Source organism: Neoarius graeffei, chromosome 2 (assembly GCF_027579695.1).
Source record: "Neoarius graeffei isolate fNeoGra1 chromosome 2, fNeoGra1.pri, whole genome shotgun sequence".
NCBI lineage: Eukaryota > Metazoa > Chordata > Actinopteri > Siluriformes > Ariidae > Neoarius > Neoarius graeffei.
The window spans coordinates 86,420,287-86,443,835 of record NC_083570.1 but is presented as its reverse complement, the minus strand read 5'-3'; the positions used below and the strand labels follow the sequence as shown (position 1 = coordinate 86,443,835).

Here is a 23,549-nt window from a genome sequence, read left to right as displayed (position 1 = left end):
TCGAAGTCTTGCACAAGTCTTGTGAAGATTGCGCGGATAAGCGACGCCTGCCGTGGACCAAATGAACTAAATTCAACATGTTAAGGTTACTAAAACCGAAAACGTAATTGAATAACACGTTAATTTAAGAAATAAAGCAAGTTTAAAAATGACTTCAGTTCTCCTTTAACAAGCTACTTTAGAAGTGCTACTTTGTTTACTGTTGATTCTGTGAGCAGCCATGTTGATTTGATGTCACTTACTGAACTTGGGGTTGAGGAGACCATCCCGAGTTTACGTGCTGGAATACCGAGTTGAAGGGGCGTTTTCTTTGTTGTTTAAATCCCACTGGCAACACTATGAGCAGACAGTTGAATGGTACTGTGGGTAATGTACGAAACTATGAACCGGAGTTACCAAAGTACAAACCACCATGTTGATAAAAGAAGTTTAAACTAAAAAAGGTAGCTCAGACTTTTCATTGTTAATTAAATCTTGGACACTGTTGAAGATAATGTGTTAGTTATTAAAGGTTAAAGGGATCCTCCAGTGGATTTAATCTTAAACTTATGTTAAGTAAAAGTATTTGTAGATTTCAGCAGTCAAACATTCATTTTCGGAGACCAAATAGTGTTCTAGAAAAATTAATTTTTATTAAAATATCAGATGGGCCTCCCGTGGAAGTGACGTATGTGATGACGTGGTGTAGTGGAAGCTTGGAGCAACTCGGTGGTTTATAGGGCTGGGTTCAAAAGATCGATCCACGATCCGATATCGATTCACGTTCAAAAAATACGAGATCGATTCAAAAATGTGTGGATCGATCTCTTCCAGGTGGCTATAGGCACTATTTTCTCGACCGCGCAAGGACCGCTATAAAAAGCGGATGCCGGCAAACGAAACCGAAACTTAAAAACGCGAGATGGCTGAAGCTGCACAGCTAAAATCACCGCCTGGCCTGAAAGCTGATGTATGGCATTACTTTGGATTCACACGTTACGAGGACAGAGACGAAGTCGACAGAACAAAAGCAGTGTGCAAACTGTGCCACATAGAGGTAAAATATAGTGGCAATACAACCAATCTCCGCAACCACTTATCCAGGCACCACGCCGACACAGTTTCAGCTAAACCTGCGGCGAATCAGACTGCACTGGAGAAGGCATTTGGTGTTAAATTGCATGCACAAACACATATTGGGCTGTTCCTGTCAATAAGGACAGTTTTTACTTTAAAGTGACAATCCAGCAATATCTAAGTAAATCGATATCGAATCGGATCGTGACCTTATGAATCGGAATCGAATCGATCCAGGAAATCTGGATCGATTCCCAGCCCTAGTGGTTTATATCCTCTGCTTACATCGTGGTTTTGCTAGTAGAGTTCAAACGAATCATCTAATGAGACGCTTTCATCTCCCAACAAAGAACACTGGATAATCTTGTCTTTGAAGATAACTGTCTCTGTCTGGATTTTAACACTGACTGGTTCATCTGTTTGCACTCCAATATCCCTCTTTCTGGTCAATTCACGTTCCGGGCACATAAATGAAACTGAAACTACCATGAAATAAAACTTCAGAAATTTCAAATGAGTGAGTTTCATGCAAAATGTTTTGAGTAATTTTCTTATCTGGAGTATAGTCGACTGTACCTGAAGCTGAATTGAATGCTCCATCTCTTGATCTGTTGGTGATCGTTCTTTAACGTCAGTGTTTTCTTTGTTGGCCGTATTTTCTTCCAGTATACGCTGAAGAACCTAAAACGCATCGGAATGCCGATTACAATTCACCAGGCAAGACACCGATAATATACCGGAGTGGATCCAGACCGATGCACGTGCAGAAATATATGTGCACCACTTGGCAAAGATCATGGGGTGTTTGTTTACTTTACCGCTAGCCGGCTACATGGGTTATAGCCACGCTCAACCAACAGACCGGGCTGATCCGCGGTCATAGCGGGCCGTGGCTGCCCTCTTCGGAAAGGGCTCGGTGTGCTCTACGCGCCTGTGAAAATTCGTAGCGATCTGGTAAAATGAGTGAAAATATTTCTGCAAATGTGCAGAATTCTGTCAGATTCTTGGGCTGGATCCATCCCTGTATACTACAAAGAATCATGGTAGAACCTGGTGGTGTTGTCTCTGTTGCCACTCAACACTGCATCGGTGTACTTTTGGAGGTGAACGATGGGCAAATATTGTTGGCACGGCATCGTCTTCTCTTTCGTTTTATTCTGGAAGCCCTCATTAATCTTGCTTTTAATTCTGTCGATTCATCGAAACAGGATGATTCAAAATGTTCGCAGCATAAGTAAGCCATCGCAGGCAGATTGTTTTGAGGTCTTCCGATGGCACGAATCCATTTCTTGTGAATAGTTGGACAGTTCTGGCCAGGTAAATGGTGAAAAGATATCTTCTCGTCCTTCTTTTTAGCATCATTTTGGCATTTATATGCTGCTCAATGAGGCGTACTTATTTAAAAACCTATAAATTCAGTAAAAATACTTGTAAAACTAGCAAAACCATGATGGAAGCAGAGGATATAAATCAGCCTTTCTCAACCGGGGTGCCGTCTGGCTTCGTTAGGGGTGCTGTGAAAAAATTATATATTCATCTCATCTCATTATCTGTAGCCGCTTTATCCTGTTCTACAGGGTCGCAGGCAAGCTGGAGCCTATCCCAGCTGACTACGGGCGAGAGGCGGAGTACACCCTGGACAAGTCGCCAGGTCATCACAGGGAAAATTATATATTCTAACATTGAGTTAAAATTTCAAAAAACCATAGTTGCACTAATGCAGGTCATCGTCGCCTCATGCATCATCAAAATTTGTCTCACGGCCCCCTTTCCCATGTCACAACGTCACTGCCGGGGTCAGCGTATGGTCAGCGTGACTGCGTATATTTTATATGGGGTGCCTTGAGAATTCACATACTTCTGAAGGGTGCCGTGACTGAAAAAAGGTTGAGAAACGCTGATATAAACAGCTGAGTTGCTTCAAGCTTCCACTACGCCAGGGGTGGGCAATTATTTTTTCCATGGGGCCACATGAGAAACAGAAAATTTTGTGGAGGGCCGGACCAAAAGGCTGAACTAAATTCTTTATAATATTAATTGTATTTCTTTATATAAAGCAGTAAATAACATTGTTTTTACAAGCTGCTAAGACTGGTAAGAGTATGGAAAAAACAAGGTTGCCTTACAAAAAATGTCATTTATTCAATCAAATTTCCCAAAACAATGGTTAACAAAATGTGAACGTTTGTACCATGTTTTTTTTTTCAGTCACATTCACCCCAAAACACAATAAAGACATCACAATATTGTCTTTCTACTCCAAATATCAAGCAAGATACATCATATTATAATAATGATGCCCACATTTGTAGTCTAATCACCTCATTTGGTGCTTTTCGCGGAGATCGGCTCCGGCGCCTGCTGGTGACGTCACACGATGTGATTGGCTGGACCGTTTGAAGGATGACGTACAAGTTTGTGCTTGGTCTGGATAAATTACGGAAGTAGTTATCACGGGATTAGGTTTCGTGGGATTTCATGTCATTTTCATGTCGCGCGCATTGCGTTTTTGTTGAACACAACTTCAAAATAAAAGCAATGCACATTCAGTCCATGCATGAGGTAAAATTAGAAAATACGTTTATTTTGTAATTTCTAATTAACCTTACGCGGGCCGGTCAGAATGAACCAAAGGGCCGGATGCGGCCCGCGGGCCGTAAAACGCCCAGGTCTGCACTACGCTATGTCATTGCATACGTCACTTTCACAGGAGGCCCATCTGGTATTTTAATAAAAATAAATTTTTCTAGAACACTATTTGGTCTCCGGAAACGAATGGTTGACTGTTGAAATCTACAAATACTTTTACTTAACATTATTTTAAGAGTAAATCCGCTGGAGGATCCATTTTAATGTGCAAGTTATTCAGGGTGCAGATTTGCTTAATTGCAAAATACGATGGAAAGAAATGTAGTGCTTATCGTATTTGTACTCGAATCTGAGAATCGAGAGTGTGACGGTGAATAAACACATGGTTTAGATGCAAGATTTATGTGTCAGTACATGTCCATGATGTCGGTTCACTCTGGTTAATTGAAGGCAACTCAGGCCACTGTTTTCTCATTCAGTTGTAAGGATATAATGACCGATGCTGGAAGACCAACCAGGCAGGAGAAGCAGTATTCATGTCTTCTTGCTCCAGGCTACAGTTTCCTGGACATGCACTGTAGGACCCTTTGCTTTAAAGGGGACGTTTTATGGAAAACTCACTATTTCAGTGCTTGTGCACATACATTTAGGTATCTGGAGTGCCTACAAATCCACAAACTCTGAAATAAGACAATCCAGTCAGTTTCTTTTGTTCTGCCAATTTCAGAAAACGTGAGCTTCGACAAGCCGTTCAGATTCGGCTGCACTTTCCATGTCACAAGTGGAGCTCATTAGAATAATCCCGCCCCTTCATCTGAGTATCTCCACTCATGGCTTGAGAGCTACCTTTGTGAATGAATATTCTTGAGAAAAGTGCTACCTGACTGGCTAACAGAAGAGGGAGTGGAGTAAACAGTGGCTCGTTAGCATTTAAAGCAGCGTTTCTCAACCTTTTTTCAGTCACGGCGCCCTTCAGAAGTATGCAAATTCTCAAGGCACCCCCATGTAAAATATACGCAGTGACGCTGACCCCGGCAGTGACATTGTGACATGGGAAAGGGGGCCGTAAGAAATTATGAGGCCATTATTAAAAAATGTTCTGTTTCCGGTCCACCGGCCGGGTGAGTGCCGTTTGTGTGGTTGAATTTTTTTTTTTAACGCTGGTTTTTCGACATTTTTTTTCGGGTTCGTAAATCTAAAATCGAACTTGACATTTATGCATTCCCAGGGCTTTCCACTAAGGCTCATACTAGCCAGCCATGACAAATAAGTAGCCAGCCAGGGGGGAGTAAACACAAAATAAACTCCTGTGCACGCAGTTCCCAGGATTAAATGTATTTTCCACAGACCATTTATTTATTCACTTTACTCAAATACAAAGTAAAATGGCAGTAAATCTTCTTTCTTTTCTTGCGTATTGCATCATGAGGCGTTCCTGGCTTGTAAATCTCTTATTTTCGGTGCATGACACATTCACGCAGCTGAGCATGCTATGAATTAACAACGACAACGGTCTGCAGTGGGGCTACACAATTAAACACTCAGCGAGCATTTCTCCATTTGTGTATGAAAATACACTCCAGCCACTCAGTTTGGTTTCATTTACAACCAACGGTGTCTCTTGATGCCAGCACGTAATTGAACGAGAGAAGACTGGTTTACCGGAGACAAAATAAGCGTCATCTCTGCTTCTGTTCCCTCCGATGTCACCTCCGACACACTACTGCCTCCGCCGAGTGCGCGCGCACACACCGCATGTCGGGGCCGCGGATGAGTTACTCTCCCTTGATCAACGAAGTCGGCGGGGAATTTGTGGTTATTATCGGTACAAACAGCGTGAATCACAACTTAAATGAGTGCGGTTCAGTTTGACATTATTGCCAGTCCGTTAGATAAACATTTAATTTTATTAAAATCGAAAATGAATATTTAGAGCCTGTGGGCTACAGAAATAATAGTCATTAAAGTAGCCGGCTGGACTTAATTGTGTAGTCGGCAGTCTGGCCGGCAGCCGGTGCTTGTGGAAAGCCCTGCATTCCGCGCAGAATATAGAATTGAGGGGGCGTTGTGGCTCAGGTGGATAAGGCGCCATACCATAAATCCGGGGACCCGGGTTCGATTCCGGCCTGAGGTCATTTTCCGATCCCTCCCCGTCTCTCTGTCCCGCTCATTTCCTGTCTCTACACTGTCCTATCCAATAAAGGTGAAAAAAGCCCCAAAAAATATCTTAAAAAAAAAGAATATAGAATCGAATCAGCTCTGTGCATGCGCTGTGCGGCACAAAAAAATGGCAGCCACCATGAAGGAAGGAGATCCGGAGTTTTCAAACATTTGCTTAAGTGTGAAATCGCAAAATGGTATTCTAGCGAACAACAAAATAGTGAAGATTCAGAAAAACAAATCATTCAGCGATCATTTTAATAGTGTAATTTCATCCGAACTAGGCCTAATGCTCGATTTAGAACTACAAAAAGTCCGTGTGTCGGACATTTTAAGTACCTTTGTAAAAGTTTTGAAAATGTTGCAGTCAGCATTTAAAATGCTAACTTAAAGTTTTTGTACAAGTTTCAGTTGATTAAACTGTCATATTTTATTAAATGTGTCTGCTTTTGTAATAAAAAAGTACTGAAAGAAAAAGCAAACACAGCATTGCAATTTCTTATCCATCCATATATTAAAAAAAAAAAATCCCTCCCTCCCGACTGAATTTTTTTGCTCACCCGGTGGACAGGACACGGATTTTTTTTTTTTTTAAGGATGGCCTGATGCATGAGATGGCGATGATCTAGTCTGGCTAACGTGACTTCAAAGCTCTGCGAGCATTTGGTCTGGCAAAGATATTAAGCCCAACTGTTTCCCAAAGCGCGTGGTTGACCCGCCTCCCTGAAATGCCTCAGTTTGCTACTGGTCGAAGCCAGAAAAGGCTGTGACGAAGCTTAAACCAATCACATCACTCTTTCCTCTGACGTATGTGACGCGACGGGGCTAACTGGTAGATTAAACTCTTACCGAAGCCAGTCGGGAGCAAGGCGAAAACGTCCTTCCTTTCAATAAATACCTCCAGGGCTGCTCTTTGCTCCGTTTTCAATGAGAACTTGCTCCATGTTCGTAATGTTTCTAGTGAATGAAGCGCTTCCGGCATAGATTCTGTAAACAATCTATGGCTTCCGGTCGCAGTTCTACTACGTCAGTGCCTTGAACACGCCTCTACCCAGGGCCGTTGGAGATGCTCAAAGTTGATAGGCTCCCGATTTTTCGGGAGCTTGGAAGAGCTGTAGATAGCTTGCCTGGCCAGACTAAGCTCGCAACAGGCCCTCATGTTGCGTCACACTTAGGATGGGCGGGCCCAGGCTAGCGATGATCTGCGTTAGTGTAGCTATCGTTTTTTGGAATTTTAATTAATTTTATTTATTTCAATGTTAGAATATATAATTTTTTGACGGCACCCCTAATGAAGCCAGACGGCACCCCGGTTGAGAAAGGCTGATTTAAAGGAACAGGCTCTCAAATCAGCCGTTTTGAACAGGGCTGTTTAGATCAAGTGAGAAGGGAGCTGTGGCGATTTAGCTTTTGTGGATTTTTGACCCAAGAATGTCACAGACCTTTCATTAAGACATCAAGGAACTGTGCCAACTTGTGGAAAAAAGGTATAATATGTCACCTTTAAATCTTCCAGAGATGACTGGTACAGAATCCAGAAATGCTGAAATGTGACTAGCGTCAGCTTTGCTTTTCCAAACCCACATTTATGTCCTAATACAGAAGCTTGAAGAGTAGTCTGCTGCAACCGTTCACATTATTACTCAGTACGTTGCTGTGACTTGCTTATGTAGGAGTGTATGAGCAAATCAAGAACCGTGGATAAAAAGTGAGCATGATCAGTGTGAGCAGACTGACGGACCAACGACAGACAGACAGGCTAGGCTTCAGGTTTGATTTTCTTCATCTGATTCCCTCTGCGTGTTGTGTTGTGCACTGGTTTGTGAAGGTCGATGTGTGGGTTGTGAGGAGGCGTGGCTTTGGTGTGGATTGTGTTTTTGCCACTTTTGACTTGCTGAAAGGGTTTCAGTTGAAACAAAGCTGTTTGTGCAGTCTGCTTGTTCACTGCGTGTCATGAAAAGCGAGTTCTCAAACGGGTAAAGCCTGTGGTCAGGAGTGAGGCAACACCGGCAGCTGATTTGGATTCTTGTTGATACAGTCCATGTTGGGTGAAGTTCTTCTTTAAAAGTTCACACAGGTGTTGGTTGAGACAAAGCGAGACATTTACCTGGAGTTTTGTCATAAATAAAGCCTACACTTTGGTTTTGTTTGTTGATTGATTTAAGGTTGATTCATTTGGAAGGGTTGAGTAATTTTCTATAACAGCACAGCTCTGACAGTCATACAGGCTGTAATTCAAATCGCAGGTGTATATTAATGCGCTTGGTCGGATGAATGGTGCCTTTTCAACAGGCTTGTAGTACTTGAGTACGACTCATGCCCTCAGTTTAAGGATTCGTGACTTGACTTGGACTTGAGCACTGATGACTCATGCCCCTTTTCCACCAAAGCAGTTCCAGGGCTGGTTCGGGGCCAGTGCTTAGTTTGGAACCGGGTTTTCTGTTTCCACTGACAAAGAACTGGCTCTGGGCCAGAAAAACCGGTTCCAGGCTAGCACCAACTCTCTGCTGGGCCAGAGGAAAGAACTGCTTACGTCAGCGGGGGGGCGGAGTTGTTAAGACCAACAACAATAACAAGACCGCGAAAGATCGCCATTTTTAAGCGCCGAGAAGCAGCAGCTGTACAAACACGAAGTCAACCATTATTATTATTGTTGTTGCTGCTGCTTCTTCCGCGTTGTTTTTGCTTCGATATTCGCGCCAAGGTTTATGCAAACGTAGCGACGTAACTGACGTATACAGCGACGTAATGACGTATACAACGACGTAACTGACGTATACAGCGACGTAATGACATGTCTTCTTTTAGCACCGTGAGTGATGGAAAAGCAAACTGGTTCTCAGCTGGCTCGCAAGTTGAACGAGTTGTGAACCAGCACCAGCACTGGCCCCGAACCAGCCCTGGAACTGATTTGGTGGTAAAGGGGTATCAGACTTGGACTCGGGCTCGTGCATTAACTGCATTCGGACTCCGATTATTTTTCTTTATTTTTTTGTAACATGCCATAATAATTTGGCATAAGATATTTATATCGACATTAATTTTTATACTAATTTCGTGCAAGAGAGTGCACATTCACCTGTTCATATGTCACGTTCAGGAACAAACTAACATTAATGGCGCTAAAATGCCTGGAGAGAAGCCGCTAGGATTGTCCGCTTGCTTATACAGACTTCTCGTGCAGTGGGAAAAAATGCACTGCTGTGTGTTCCATATGTAGAAGAACTATCAAGGAGATGACGGGGACAACCTCACATTTCAATCGTCATTTGGTCCGACTCCACCCAGAGAAGGAAGTGACACGCTATGTTTGTTGCCCTGTTGATAGCAGGGCTTGCTTGCTGAACGTTGAACTAGCTCGTGTTAACCGTCTCTCATATTATTTGCCCTGTTGATAGTGGGCGGGGCTTGCTGAGCGATGAACAAGCTTTTTATCTGTAGCCTATGAATTGAAATGTGGTGGTTGAGCAGGAACGTTAGTCCAACACAGTAGCAGAGATGGTTTCACATAAAGGCAGCAACAGGCACCATCAAATGGTGTGGTTGGAGTCTTGTTCTCGGCCTCGACTCAGTTTTCTTTATTGACTTGGACTTGACTCGGACTTGAACACTGGGGACTTGAGACTGGACTCGGATTCGAGGTGTAGTGACTCGACTACAAAACCGATTGTCAGTGATAATTGTCAAGTAGTAATAATGTCATTTACCACCATGGGATGTTCAATGTGAGAAGTGAGGAAGAGAAAAACTTGGAATCCTCAGTGAAAGTGGCCTCATCTCATCTCATCATCTCTAGCCGCTTTATCCTGTTCTACAGGGTCGCAGGCAAGCTGGAGCCTATCCCAGCTGACTACGGGTGAAAGGTGGGGTACACCCTGGACAAGTCGCCAGATCATCACAGGGCTGACACATAGACACAGACAACCATTCACACTCACATTCACACCTACGGTCAATTTAGAGTCACCAGTTAACCTAACCTGCATGTCTTTGGACTGTGGGGGAAACCGGAGCACCCGGAGGAAACCCACGCAGACACGGGGAGAACATGCAAACTCCACACAGAAAAGCCCTCACCGGCTACGGGGCTCAAACCCGGACCTTCTTGCTGTGAGGCGACAGCGCTAACCACTACACCACCGTGCCGCCCTGAAAGTGGCCTTTTTTTATTTATTTTATTTTGTGTGTGTGTAACACTTATACAAAGCTACTTTAACTGCATGTCCACTTAGTTCCAGGCCTGAGTGGTTCCTGGTATTGTTCTAAACTCCCATCCAACACTTTGCACTGAAACTGCAGCACAGAAACAACAGCGGACAGTAGTGAGTTGCCTGGCAAAAAACTAGCTGGTTAACATTAGTGATAACTCTAATATTGATGATTACCATCTCAAAACAGTGTTCAGTATGGTCAGTGTTTTCAATTTAACCATGTAACTGTGTCTATATACTGATCTAAAGTGATTACTGCTCATTAAAAAGTAGAGAAGGGGGACTTTACACTGTTCACAGTGTGAGCAGCCATGCCGATTTGACTTCCCTCTGTAAATGGGGAAGGAACTGCTTGACGAGTCAATTTTTGGGGGATTTTATTAATCGTAGATGGGGAATTACGAGCTGCAACTTCACCTGGATCGTTCCTATAGTAGGGATGTGCGTCTCCATCACTGATGCGTGTCTCGATGCGTTGCCAACGATCCGATACGTTAAAGATACATATGAAGCAACTGCTAACGCGAGGTGATATGATTCACCCTTATTGCGATGCAGTGTAATTTGACACAATTTGATTCAGCACAATGTGATGCAAAAGAATATGATGCTGTGTAATTCAGTATGGTACAGATAGTTTGATTTTATTCATTTGGTTCTTCTTAAGCAGACAGCAAATCATAAATTAACTAAAAAAATTGGATTTTACCAATGCAAGGGTGTTCGAAATGACGCATCCCAAATTGTATCCAACGTACACTTTTGTTTTTTTTTTTTAAATCGGGGCGATCACATCATGAACTTTTATTCTGGTACACTGATGCTAATCGGTGAATCTTGCCGTCCCTCTGCTCAAGTGCCAATTCTTTCATTAATATTTATGGAAGGTAGTGTTGTAGTCATGACCAAGACCAAAGTGTATTGAGACCAAGATGAGACCAAGACTTTGAAGAGTTGAACCCAAGTCAAGACCAAGACAGGGCGAGACCGAGTCAAGACCAGGACCAGACCAGTGTGTGTGAAGGGGTGGGGGAGGGGTGACAGCCATTAACAGGAAGAAAAATTTCAAATTGGCAATGAATCATGTTATTGGTTCCATTTGAAGGAGGAAGTTTTACATCCAATCACAGTAACATCCATCCATCCATCCATCCATCCATCCATCCATAACCACTTATCCTGTACAGGGTTGCAGGCAAGCTGAAGCCTATCCCAGCTGACTGTGGGTGAGAGGTGGGGTACACTCTGGACAAGTTGCCAGGTTATCGCAGGGCTGACACATAGAGACAAACAACCATTCACACTCACATTCACACCTACGGCCAATTTAGAGCCACCAATTAATTAACCTAACCTGCATGTCTTTGGACTGTGGGGGAAACCGGAGCACCTGGAGGAAACCCACGCGGACACGGGGAGAACATGCAAACTCCACACAGAAAGACCCCCACTGGCTGCTGGACTTGAACCCAGAACCTTCTTGCTGTGAGGCAACAGTGCTAACCACTACACCACCGTGCCATCCAATCACAGTAACAGTGTTGACAAATAAATCTGACAGTGCATAGGCAATTTAGTGAAATCCCCACAGTTGTGGTCTTGACCGGTCTTGAAATAAAATCCGGAGTCCTCTCTATATCTGAGACTGAGTAAACATGCAGCGAATTCCAAAACGAGACCGAGACCTTCAAAAAGTGGTCTTGAGACCAAAACCAATCTCAAATACTACAACACTAATGGAACTCCAGTGTCGGTGCTTTGTAACAGTAAAGCTGTTACATTAAGTTTTCTACCATGATGGAGTTTTTTCAGGACCGGTGCAATTTATTGGTAAAAAGGTGCATTTTTTTTCTGTCTTATTAACTTCAAGAGAAAATGATGGAATATAGCTGCTTTAACGTAAATTGTTTTGCAGCTGATCCACTAAGAGACTTCTGAATGTGCTATCGTATGAAAATAACTTGTGGGTGCCAAATCATCACACCACTCGTTGTTGATTATTTCCCTTTGACAGCACTTCCTGTTGTTTTATTCCTTGGTTGAGTGGATCTAGAGTAGTATTACAGTAGTTATATGAAATGGTGAATCAGATTGAGGTTGTGTGAGAGGGTGCAGTGTCAAAGGGCAGCGTTCAATGCTGTTCCAAATGCTCAGTGATGTAATGATATTTCATGATATCACCAAAGCCTAAAGTGTCAGTGAGTGCCGTCTAGCAGTGAGTTAATGGAGCTCAGTGTTGCGCTCGTGCTGCGGGCCTCTTCCTCTCCTTCTGTGGCTTGTGTAGGTGTTGGGAAGCCTTTTTGTATGCATGAATGTTTTGAATGAAAGCGTTGATGAAGCTGTTTATTTGTTTTCAGCACGACAGGAGCAGGGTCACTGACAGAGCTCTGTGTCAGTTTGTTTATCTCGTGAAGGCACATTGTGTGCCACTGTGTACAGCTGATAAATGATACGATAAGCTATCGGTAATGAAAAAAGTCACGCTTTTTGTATTGATCTCTTTCATCGTGTCTGAATGTGACAAACCCACAATCCACCAGCTTGCTCATTATCTCCTTCTGGAAATACACTCATGGTACTTTCTCTTTTCCCCCACTACCTAAATGTAGGTGGGGATATTTCTAATATCCTGAGTCACAGGAGCCTGCATGCTGCAATTTATACTTAAGTGTTGCTGAACTGCACAGACGGAGCTCATGTACATTGTGTAGTACGTGTGGTTAAGGTGTGTGTGTGTCAGTTTTAAGTGTAACTTATAGCTTTAGTTTGTGTGCTAAGGTTGGGCAATCTCATCTCATCTCATTATCTGTAGCCGCTTTATCCTGTTCTACAGGGTCGCAGGCAAGCTGGAGCCTATCCCAGCTGACTACGGGCGAAAGGCGGGGTACACCCTGGACAAGTCGCCAGGTCATCACAGGGCTGACACATAGACACAGACAACCATTCACACTCACATTCACACCTACGGTCAATTTAGAGTCACCAGTTAACCTAACCTGCATGTCTTTGGACTGTGGGGGAAACCGGAGCACCCGGAGGAAACCCACACGGACACGGGGAGAACATGCAAACTCCGCACAGAAAGGCCCTCGCCGGCTACGGGGCTCGAACCCGGACCTTCTTGCTGTGAGGCGACAGCGCTAACCACTACACCACCGTGAGGTTAGGCAATATTACAAAAAATATTTAACAGTTATCCCACAAAATCGAGTCGTACATGAGCTGATAGCCGACTAGGTACATAGTGTCAAGTTGGCTATAAGCCATGTACGACGAGATTGAGTGGAATAACTGTTTTATTCTATCTACATTCACTGGATTTTGAGAAACAGAGCAATTTTATTTTTATTTTCTGCAAATTCGATAAATAAAAACTGTATACAAAACATCCGACAACATAATTTCCACTTAGAATGTAAACAAACCGGCGAAATGACAGTAGCAATTTGTGAAAAATGCTCTAATAATAATAATAATTCTTGAAAATAAAAAAGATATGTTCTTACCAGGGCGGCACGGTGGTGTAGTGGTTAGCGCTGTCGCCTCACAGCAAGAAGGTCCTGGGTTCGAGCCCCGTGGCCGGCGAGGGCCTTTCTGTGCGGAGTTTGCATGTTCTCCCCGTGTCCGCGTGGGTTTCCTCCGGGTGCTCCGGTTTCCCCCACAGTCCAAAGACATGCAGGTTAGGTTAACTGGTGACTCTAAATTGACCGTAGGTGTGAATGTGAGTGTGAATGGTTGTCTGTGTCTATGTGTCAGCCCTGTGATGACCTGGCGACTTGTCCAGGGTGTACCCCGCCTTTCGCCCGTAGTCAGCTGGGATAGGCTCCAGCTTGCCTGCGACCCTGTAGAAGGATAAAGCGGCTAGAGATAATGAGATGAGATGAGATGTTCTTACCATCATACTTTTATTCCATATTTTATTGCCTTTTTTGTATTATTTGGGGTTTTCTTCTTCTTTAGAGTTTTTTTGGCAGTTGTCAAACCAGCTTAAAGGTGCGTTGCCATCACCGACTGGGCTGGAGTGTGGAACAGGAGATATTTTTGGGGGGACAAAGAAAAAATCCCACATTCTTTTAGCTTTTTCTGTTTCTTTTAAGCACTTAACAATTTTTGGGGTTTTTGTTTTCAAGTAGTGTTTTTATTTCATCCTCGGTTGGTTCAGCAACATGCTCTGCCATTTTGTTTTGCTCTACTCATGGTATGTGAGCTGATATCCTAGTAGTAGAGTAGCCAGTCAGGGCTCACGGTTGCTCATATCCAGTGAATGTGGATAGAATAATATGCATTATGTGTGTTGGAACTAGCCTAGTAAACTAGACCCACCCGCCTAGCGGCCAAAAATATTTTTGCCTAGCGAGTGGGTCTAGCCTCGCACCATATAAACAAAACACCCCGGGCATCAAATCGTGCCCGCCAATCACAACGCAAGGTTTTTGTTTGGATTCTTTGGGCGGGCTTTTGCAGGAGTGACGACAAAGCTGCGCGACGCTGGAGAAAGCGCAACAGGAAAGATGGCTACGGCTAGTGAACAGCGCGCGTTTGACTCCGCTTTGGAATCAGTTTTAGAAGAATTAGACTTGGAGTTTTCGTTGAAACATGAGCAGGAAGAGGCTCTCCGCTCATTCCTTTTCAAGAAGGACGTTTTCGCTGTTTTGCCGACCGGCTATGGCAAAAGTCTGATCTACCAGCTGGCTCCGCTCGTAGCCAAAAGGATGGGCTAGTTTGTGCAGTACGAAGAATTAATAAACAGCTTTGAAACATTACTTTTTGATTGTTTCTTATTTTCCCGTTATTTTAAATTTAAGGGAAATTATTTCACCAAACACCACTAAATAAAAACTCTCAAAAACAGTTTAAGCAAACCCTTGAAAAACACTTGGAAAAAAAAGAGTGTATGTGGTACAGACTCCAAACTTGTGGTCATTATCTCCAAACTTCTTAATATCTAGAACCTGTTTATTAATTAATACGCATTTTGAAAAATTATTTATTTCAAGGCCTCCCCCACTGCTTTCTGTCGCTCTGACTACGTCACAGTCACTGTTGCGCTGATTGGTCAGAGCGTTGGCCTATACGCACAGAGACAGTTTGAGAGACAGCGGTTTGTTCCTCCCACCCCCTTCGGAAATGTCTATGGATCGAGGCCAGACTAAATATTCACATTTAGTCTGGCTTGCCAGGCTATGTTGGAACGTTTTTTCAGTTCAAACACACTACTGAGAAGGCAGCATTTTTGAGAAGATGAATATTTGTGTCCAGTTCGGAAGCCAGCGTCTTTCTCTAATCCTTGATGATGATGATGATGATGATGATTTTAAATATGGTCCACAGGCTAGCTGCTCTAAATATAATTTTATTGAAGCCAATAACCCAGGGAGGAATCAGCTAAACACGTTTTTACATTCAATAAGTTTAGGATAAAACATGTCAAAGAATGCTATTATTGGAAAAGAGTGATGTGACCCAGTGTGAAGTGGAATTATTGTTGTGCCCTCAAAAGCTTTTCCCTTCATAGTATTTTATTCCTCTTGTACCAAAGGAATTATTTTTGTGCCTCTGCTGTAAAAATGGTGGATCATCTGCTCGGCTGAGATTCTTATTAGTGTGACATCTCAAGCCACAGTGTGATATCTCAGTGTCACAGTGTGGCTTCTGAGCCGGAAGGTCAACAGCAGACATGATCTTCTTCCTTCGCCAGTTCTAGAAGAAGTGCAGAGAATAGCAGGTGCCCCAGTACATCGCTTTCACTGATCTGATTAGCAGAAATGTTCTTTTCAAGATTCTCCCAAAGATTTGCTGTCCACCAAAGCTTCAGAGCATGATCAAATCATTCCACACTGACACGAAAAGGACTGTGCAGTTCAACCGTAGCACATCTGAGCCTTTCAGCATTCACAGTAGTGTTAAACAAGGCTGCATTCTCACCCCGACACTCTTTGGGATCTTCTTTGCTCTGCTCTTGAAGTATGCCTTTGGTACCATGACAGAGGGGATGTACTTGTGTATCAGATCAAATGGGAGGCTTTTCATCCTCGCTCGGCTTCACGAAGTCCTTATTAGAGAGATGCTGTTTGCTGATGATCCAACAGTTGTGACACATTCAGCAAGAACTCCAGTCACTGATTGACTGCTTCTCCAGGGCTTGCAAGACTTCGGGATGACCATCAGCCTAAAGAAGACAAATGTCCTGGGACAGAATACAGAGGCAATGCCTATCATCACCATCGATGATTGATTGATTGATTGATTGATTGATTGATTATGAACTAGATGCTGTCCACTAGTTCACCTACCTCGGATCCACCATCACCGACAACCTTTCTCTGGATACAGAAATTGATGAGTATCGGGAAGGCAGCTACAACACTCACTTGTCTCATCACGCGAGTGTGGAACAACCCCAAGCTGACAGTGAAGGCTAAGATGGCTGTGTGTACAATGCCTGTATCATCAGCACATTGCTATATGGAAGTGAGTTGTGGACTATATATAGCAAAGACAGGAAAGAAGACCTTCCACCTGAGAAGTATCCGTCATATCCTGGCAAGACAGAGTGCCCGATGCTGAGGTTCTGTCCCGTGCTGGTCTCCCTGGCATGTTCACTGTGTGCTTAGACAATGTAGACTGTGCTGGCTTGGTTATGTCCACCGCATGGAGGATGGTCGTACTCCAAAAGACATCCTCTGTGTAAGGCAGCATGGTGGTGTAGTGGTTAGCACTGTCGCCTCACAGCGAGAAAGTTCTGGGTTCGAGCCCAGTGGCCAACGGGGGCCTTTGTGTGCATGTTTGCATGTTCTTCTCGTGTCTACGTGGGTTTCCTCCAGGTGCTCTGGTTTCCCCCACAGTCCAAAGACATGCAGGTTAGGCTAACTGGTGGCTCAAAATTGACCATAGGTATGTGAATGTGAGTGTGAATGGTTGTTTGTCTCTGTGTCAGCCCTGCGATAACCTGGCAACTTGTCCAGGGTGTACCCCACCTCTCACCCTCATGCCTCTTTTCCACCAAATCAGTTCCAGGGCTGGTTCACAACTCGTTCAACTTGCGAGCCAGCTGAGAACCAGTTTGCTTTTCCATAGCTCGCAGTGCTAAGCGGAGCCACGTCAGTTACGTCGCTACGTTTGCATAAACCTTGGCGTGAATATCGAAGCAAAAACAGCATGGAAGAAGCAGCAACAAGAACAACAATAATAATGGATAACTTCGCGTTTGTACAGCTGCTGCTTCTCGTCGCTTAAAAATGGCGATCTTTCGCGGTCTTGTTATTGTTGTTGGTCTTAACAACTTCGCCTCCCTGCTGATGTAAGCGGTTCTTTCCTCTGGCCCAGCAGAGAGTTGGTGCTAGCCTGGAACCGGTTTTTCTGGCCCAGAGCCAGTTCTTTGTCAGTGGAAACAGAAAACCCGGTTCCAAACTAAGCACTGGCCCCGAACCAGCCCTGGAACTGCTTTGGTGGAAAAGGGACAATAGTCAGCTGGGATAGGCTCCAGCTTGCCTGCGACCCTGCACAGGATAAGCGGCTACAGATAATGGATGGAATGGATGGATCCTCTGTGGAGAGCTGGCATCTGGAAGGAGGACCACTGGCCGCCCCCAGCTGCGTTATAAGGATGTCTGCAAAAGAGACATGAAGGCGCTTGACATTTGACACTGAGTTCTGGGAGGAGCTTGCAGCCGTTTGCACAAGGTGGAGAAAAACCCTGACCCAACATCGCAAGACAGGGGAAGAGGAACTGAGGAACGCAGCAGCAGAAAAGCAGGCATGCAGAAAGGAACACAGCAATTCCAATAGACCAGAGACTATACACAAATGTGACCTTTGAAATAGAGACTGAAGAGACCACTTGTGACCGCCATTCTCACACTGATGCAACCAAGGAAACAACCAGGACAACTAGGACGCATTACCCATGGTCATTGCTGACCGATGGAGGCCCATCTAGATATCTCCAGTATGATTGTATGTTTGTAGGATCTATACTGAGTGATCATTATAACCAGCAGATGAACTGATTCAATTTTGGAACTGATCCAAACAGGATCAAGGTCACCGCAAGATCAAATGTCTTTTATGCATTTTTTTTCTTTAAGAGTTTCCTTCCTGTTTGTATATTTAAGGGCAGTTAAAGGAACAGTCCACCGTACTTCCATAATGAAATGTGCTCTTATCTGAATTGAGACGAGCTGCTCCGTACCTCTCCGAGCTTTGCGCGACCTCCCAGTCAGTCAGACGCGCTGTCACTCCTGTTAGCAATGTAGCTAGGCTCAGTATGGCCAATGGTATTTTTTGGGGCTGTAGTTAGATGCAACCAAACTCTTCCGCGTTTTTCCTGTTTACATAGGTTTATATGACCAGTGATATGAAACAAGTTCAGTTAAAAAAATTGAAACGTAGTGATTTTCTATGCTATGGAAAGTCCGCACTATAATGACAGGCGTACTAACACCTTCTGCGCGCTTCGGCAGCGCATTGATATCTGAGCTCCGTATCAATGCGCTGTCGAAGCGCGCAGAAGGTGTTAGTACGCCTGTCATTATAGTGCGGACTTTCCATAGCATGGAAAATCGCTACGTTTCAATTTGTGTAACTGAACTTGTTTCATGTCACTGGTCATATAAACCTATGTAAACAGGAAAAACGTGGAAGAGTTTGGTCGCATCTAACTACAGCCCCAAAAAATACCATTGGCCATACTGAGCCTAGCTACATTGCTAACAGGAGTGACAGCGCGTCTGACTGCGTCTGACTGACTGGGAGGTCGCGCAAAGCTCGGAGAGGTATGGAGCAGCTCGTCTCAATTCAGATAAGAGCATATTTCATTATGGAAGTACGGTGGACTGTTCCTTTAAAGCAACCAAATTAGTTATGCAATGGATTTGACTTGTTGGCTCCGTGTTATCTAGAAACGTGTCAACCTGTCTTTTCAACGGCTAGAAGTTGACGGGTAATTTTCTGCAACAACGGGCTTCAAAATTCCTATTAGAGAAAATTATGATGAAACAAAAACAAGCAACATTGGTTGCACTGGCAGATCAAAATAAACAGCAGTGGATGAGTGGGGACCCCAAACAACACAATAAATCCACATCCCACATGAGTATTTCTCCAGTACAATGTTTGCTCTCCCTTATTTCTTTAGCAGGATGTGATTTGCTGCTCAGAACCGATAGCGTGCTCCCATTGGCCAGTGCACAGCACGGCAACCAACCATAGTCCTTGATTCATACTACAGCCAGGTTCAGCTGTAGCAACAGAATAAAGGTTGGCCTCCGTAACCAACTTAGCATCTGTACACTGGACCACCTTGTTCGTCTAAGCTACGCCACAATAGCCATTAAGGACTTCCCATTTGAGGAAGCCACAGAACTTTTCATGCACCCTCATCTGAGGCGTGTGTGAAGTGTCTAATCAGAGGTATCCATAAGCGCCGGTGACCGGTGGTTTTCTCCGCCTACACAGACGGTCTGCACCAGCTACTCGAACCCAGAAGGAAAAAACCTTGCCTTTCCATGTTCAAGCGATTTTATTTTATTTTTTTTTTAATATTGTCCCCGCTGCCTATAATTTGCTGCAAATCCAATTATTTCACCACAAAATTGTCTTTTGAGTTGGGTCATGACTAGAAGTGACGTCATATTTGTTGATCAGTTCTCACGTTCCGATTGGCTGAGCTGGACCACGTAACCACGCTGTAGCGTATGTAGTTATGTTACAGAGCCAGGCAGCGTACTACAGAGGGTAACTGAGAAAGCCAAGCACACGCACACATCTGGAGGGAAATTTCATACATATTTTGCAAGTATTTTACAGGGAAATGGTTAATAATTTATTAGCTGAGAATGCACCAGAAGGCATGTAAATTTCAAAATTTTCTGGGGGGGCATGCCCCCAGACCCCCTTGCATTAGCATTAGGTGCCTACTACTTTTTTCTCCGGCTACTTCAGATTTTCTGGAGAACCCTGTCTAATGTTTACACACGCTCAATATGCACATGTAAAGATTGGCTTCTGTGGTTGGGACAGCCATTATCCAATTTACCACACCATGCTAATCAGGACCAAGCATTGCAAAATTAGGCTACATCCACACAACAACGGCAACGAGATTTTATTTAAAAAAATATCGCGTCCACATGGGCAACGGATCAGTAAAATATCAGGTTCATATGGCAACGCAACGCTTGCTGAAAACGATGCAATACACATGCCACACCTCTACGTGCGCTGTAAGACGGTCCCATCGGAGACACCAGAACAATAGAAGTAGGACGCATGCGCATAAACCCCTTCCTCTACCCGGCGTGAAGCACTCACAGGAACAAGCACACAACAACAAGAAGAAGATGGCTGCGACTGCGCGAGGAAATCGTGCCTTCTGTGTGTACAAATTAGTTTTATTAGTGTGCATAGTTTTATATAACCTAATTTTCTTATTGTGTGTGAACATTTTGAAAAGCATTTTTATATAATTTATATAACTTTTTATATTGTGTGTGAACATTTTGAAAAGCAGTCTTATCCAATAAAAAAAAAGAAATTCAAGAAATGGTTCAGTTACTTGTTTATTTAAAAGAAAAGTTGTATACAAAAGTGAATGCAATGCAGTGGTTCATACAAAACAGCGAGAGTGCTGCTTGTTCTAGTCATATGGTTGTGACGTCATCGTAAACAAATCCGTTCTACTCATCCAGACGACTTCGCAACGGCGCCGTTGCCAGATTTTTCCACTCTGGAACCCGTTCTCAAAAAATATCGTTTTGGGGCACCCAAAATGCCGGTGCCGTGTGGACGCCAGGCCGAAACGATAAACAATTTTATCAGATTCACCTGAATCCGTTGCCGTGTGGACAGCCTCTTAGGCACAAAGGCTACATGTGCTATAAAATAAAAAAAATACTTTAAATGGTTTGAGTTGACTGATTCCTTTTTTTTTTTTTTTGGAAATTCACTATCTAACGCTACGTTCACACTGCAAGGCTTAATGCTCAATTCCGATTTTTTTGTGAAATCCGATTTTTTTGTGAGGTCGTTCACATTAACAAATATATGCGACTTGTATGTGATCCTCAGTATGAACGAAAAGCGACCTAAAAGTGTTCCGCATGCGCATTGCAGGATACGACGACGTCACACACAGTGAGCATGGCCAGTGTTTACGGAAGTAAAACCGCCCGGTTGCGGTATGACCCATCCAATCTAGCTTGAATAGCTGCATCTCCCCAAATGGAAATCAGCTCCCTAACCTCTGCGTCCTTCCATTGAGAAGATTCAGAACCTTCACAGCCCGAAGCGTCCCTCGCATTGATGTCATGCGCAGGGGCGCAGATACGTTTTTTGAACTGGGGGGGACAAAGCTGCCAGCAAACCAACCCCAACCCCGATATGCCTGTCAAACTTGTTGTTAGTAACCATAGCAACCAAGCTCGAGCTCGCAACCTGTGCAGTCTGCGCAGCTCAACCAACCGAATATCAGTCTTTGTTTTGTTTTATGTGAGTTGTTGCAACTATGTATACACTGCCGTGCACCTCAATAAACCGAATGGTAATTAGTCTTTTGATTTTTCCGTGAGGTTTGCCTTATGCAAAGAAAGACAGCATAGACGTTTTTTCCTCCCTATAAGTGGGGGCGGACCGAACGAGGTGAATTTAAATCTGGGTGGGACGAGTCCCACCCTCTATCTGCGCCCGTGATTATGCGCCATGTTGTTGTAACTTTTTTTGAGAGACCCGCCGCCTACTTCAGCGCAGAATAGTGACGTTTGTGGCTTGTTGATGACGTGTAAGTCGGATGAATGCGACCTGGCGGTTCAGACTGAAGTCGCATATGAAAAGAGCGGATAGGAATCGGAATTAGGACCACATATCCAAACGGCCTGGGTCGGATTTGAAAAAATCGGATCTGTGTCGTTCATATTGTCAATAAAAGATCGGATACAGGTCACATATGGGCGAAAAGATCGGATTTGAGTCACTTCAGCCTGCAGTGTGAACGTAGCCTAAAACACTTATTTTAAAAGCTTCTCCCAACTCCTTTGTCGATGGCTTCGGTATCAAGTTCTGCTTGTTTCATAAATTAAATAATGACATCCTTTTTAATGAATCCGTTTATTGTTACAGTAAGCATTAGGGATTGTCCATGAGACAAGTTATTGTTGTCACTTGCGCTGTAGCAGCTATAAACAGTAATTCTCTCACCTGCCTCTCCTATTCGCCTGAAGTTAATGAGAGAAAACTGCAGCTTGTCCAGTTACTGAGTAACCGCAAGTCCTCTGTCCTAAAGACTTCTGTGTGAGAAATAAAAAAAGGATGGGTTTTCCTCTGACTCCTACCACAACTGCCAAATAAACGTCTCCTCACTGAAATCTTCGCCATATCGACAATATTTACACGTCATTTTAATTGAATTACTGTAGCATGTCTGCTATACCCGTCCCCATGAACTAGCCATTACAACAGAAGCAATAATGGATCTGAACAAGCATTTTCCTCGGAACCTGTGATTTCAGTTACAGCCAGAACTATTCCCAGAGCTGCTGTTCTAGGAAATGAATCAAGTTGTTGACCAATTGGATTAAAAATCTAACAGTGCTGTGTAAATGTGGACCATTTTGTTCTTGTGAGCGTTTTTAAGTATCGTCACAAATTATTACTCCAGATAAGGCAAGGCTGCTCAAGTAGTCAAGATATGTGCTGCCAAATAAGTCCCTTTCAAAAGATTTCCAAAGGTTCCTCAGGTTCTTCGTTCTGATAAGAAGAGGGGATGCCATAATTCTGTGTAAACATTAGAAATAAATGGGATCAGAATCAGGCGGCACGGTGGTGTAGTGGTTAGCGCTGTCGCCTCACAGCAAGAAGGTCCGGGTTTGAGCCCCGTGGCCGGCGAGGGCCTTTCTGTGCGGAGTTTGCATGTTCTCCCCGTGTCCGCGTGGGTTTCCTCCGGGTGCTCCGGTTTCCCCCACAGTCCAAAGACATGCAGGTTAGGTTAACTGGTGACTCTAAATTGACCGTAGGTGTGAATGTGAGTGTGAATGGTTGTCTGTGTCTATGTGTCGGCCCTGTGATGACCTGGCGACTTGTCCAGGGTGTACCCCGCCTTTCGCCCGTAGTCAGCTGGGATAGGCTCCAGCTTGCCTGCGACCCTGCACAGGATAAGCAGTTATGGATGGATGGTATCAAAGTCCTTGGAGGCAAGTCTCACCACTTGGCAGCCATCTTGGTAACATGCCCAGGCAGACTTTCAAGATCAGGCCCGTGTCTGAATGAATGGGGAGAGAGGCTTAACTACACTTTCAATGGATATAAAAACTGCATGGATAGAATTGCCAGCAAATCTGATAAAAAAAAAAAAGCTTTAAAAGTTTGCTGACTGTACTATGTCCCTGACATGGGTGGAATACTGAAGCATGGACAGACGGGAAATGGTGTTAACGCAGGCTTTATTTTCACTCTTCTCCCCTCCAACTGCTTTTCAGCTTATACTAAACTCATTCGTGCACACACACACGCACGTGCTCTGGTCAGGAGAGATCCCCTCTT

The 23,549-nt window shown here is 44.0% G+C and overlaps 1 protein-coding gene across 6 annotated transcripts in view; it reads left to right on the top strand.

The window, feature by feature from the left end:
- LOC132881984 (polycomb group RING finger protein 3) overlaps nucleotides 1-23,549 on the top strand; it is a 182,903-nt gene that overhangs the window by 8,387 nt on the left and 150,967 nt on the right. The window contains exon 1 of one of the 6 annotated variants that reach the window (XM_060915119.1): nucleotides 7,432-7,575. The exons of the other annotated variants lie outside the window; for them this stretch is intronic. The gene's annotated coding sequence lies outside the window, so the exon portion shown is untranslated. Of the gene's footprint in view, nucleotides 1-7,431; nucleotides 7,576-23,549 lie in introns of those variants that run through there. 6 annotated transcript variants of the gene reach the window in all.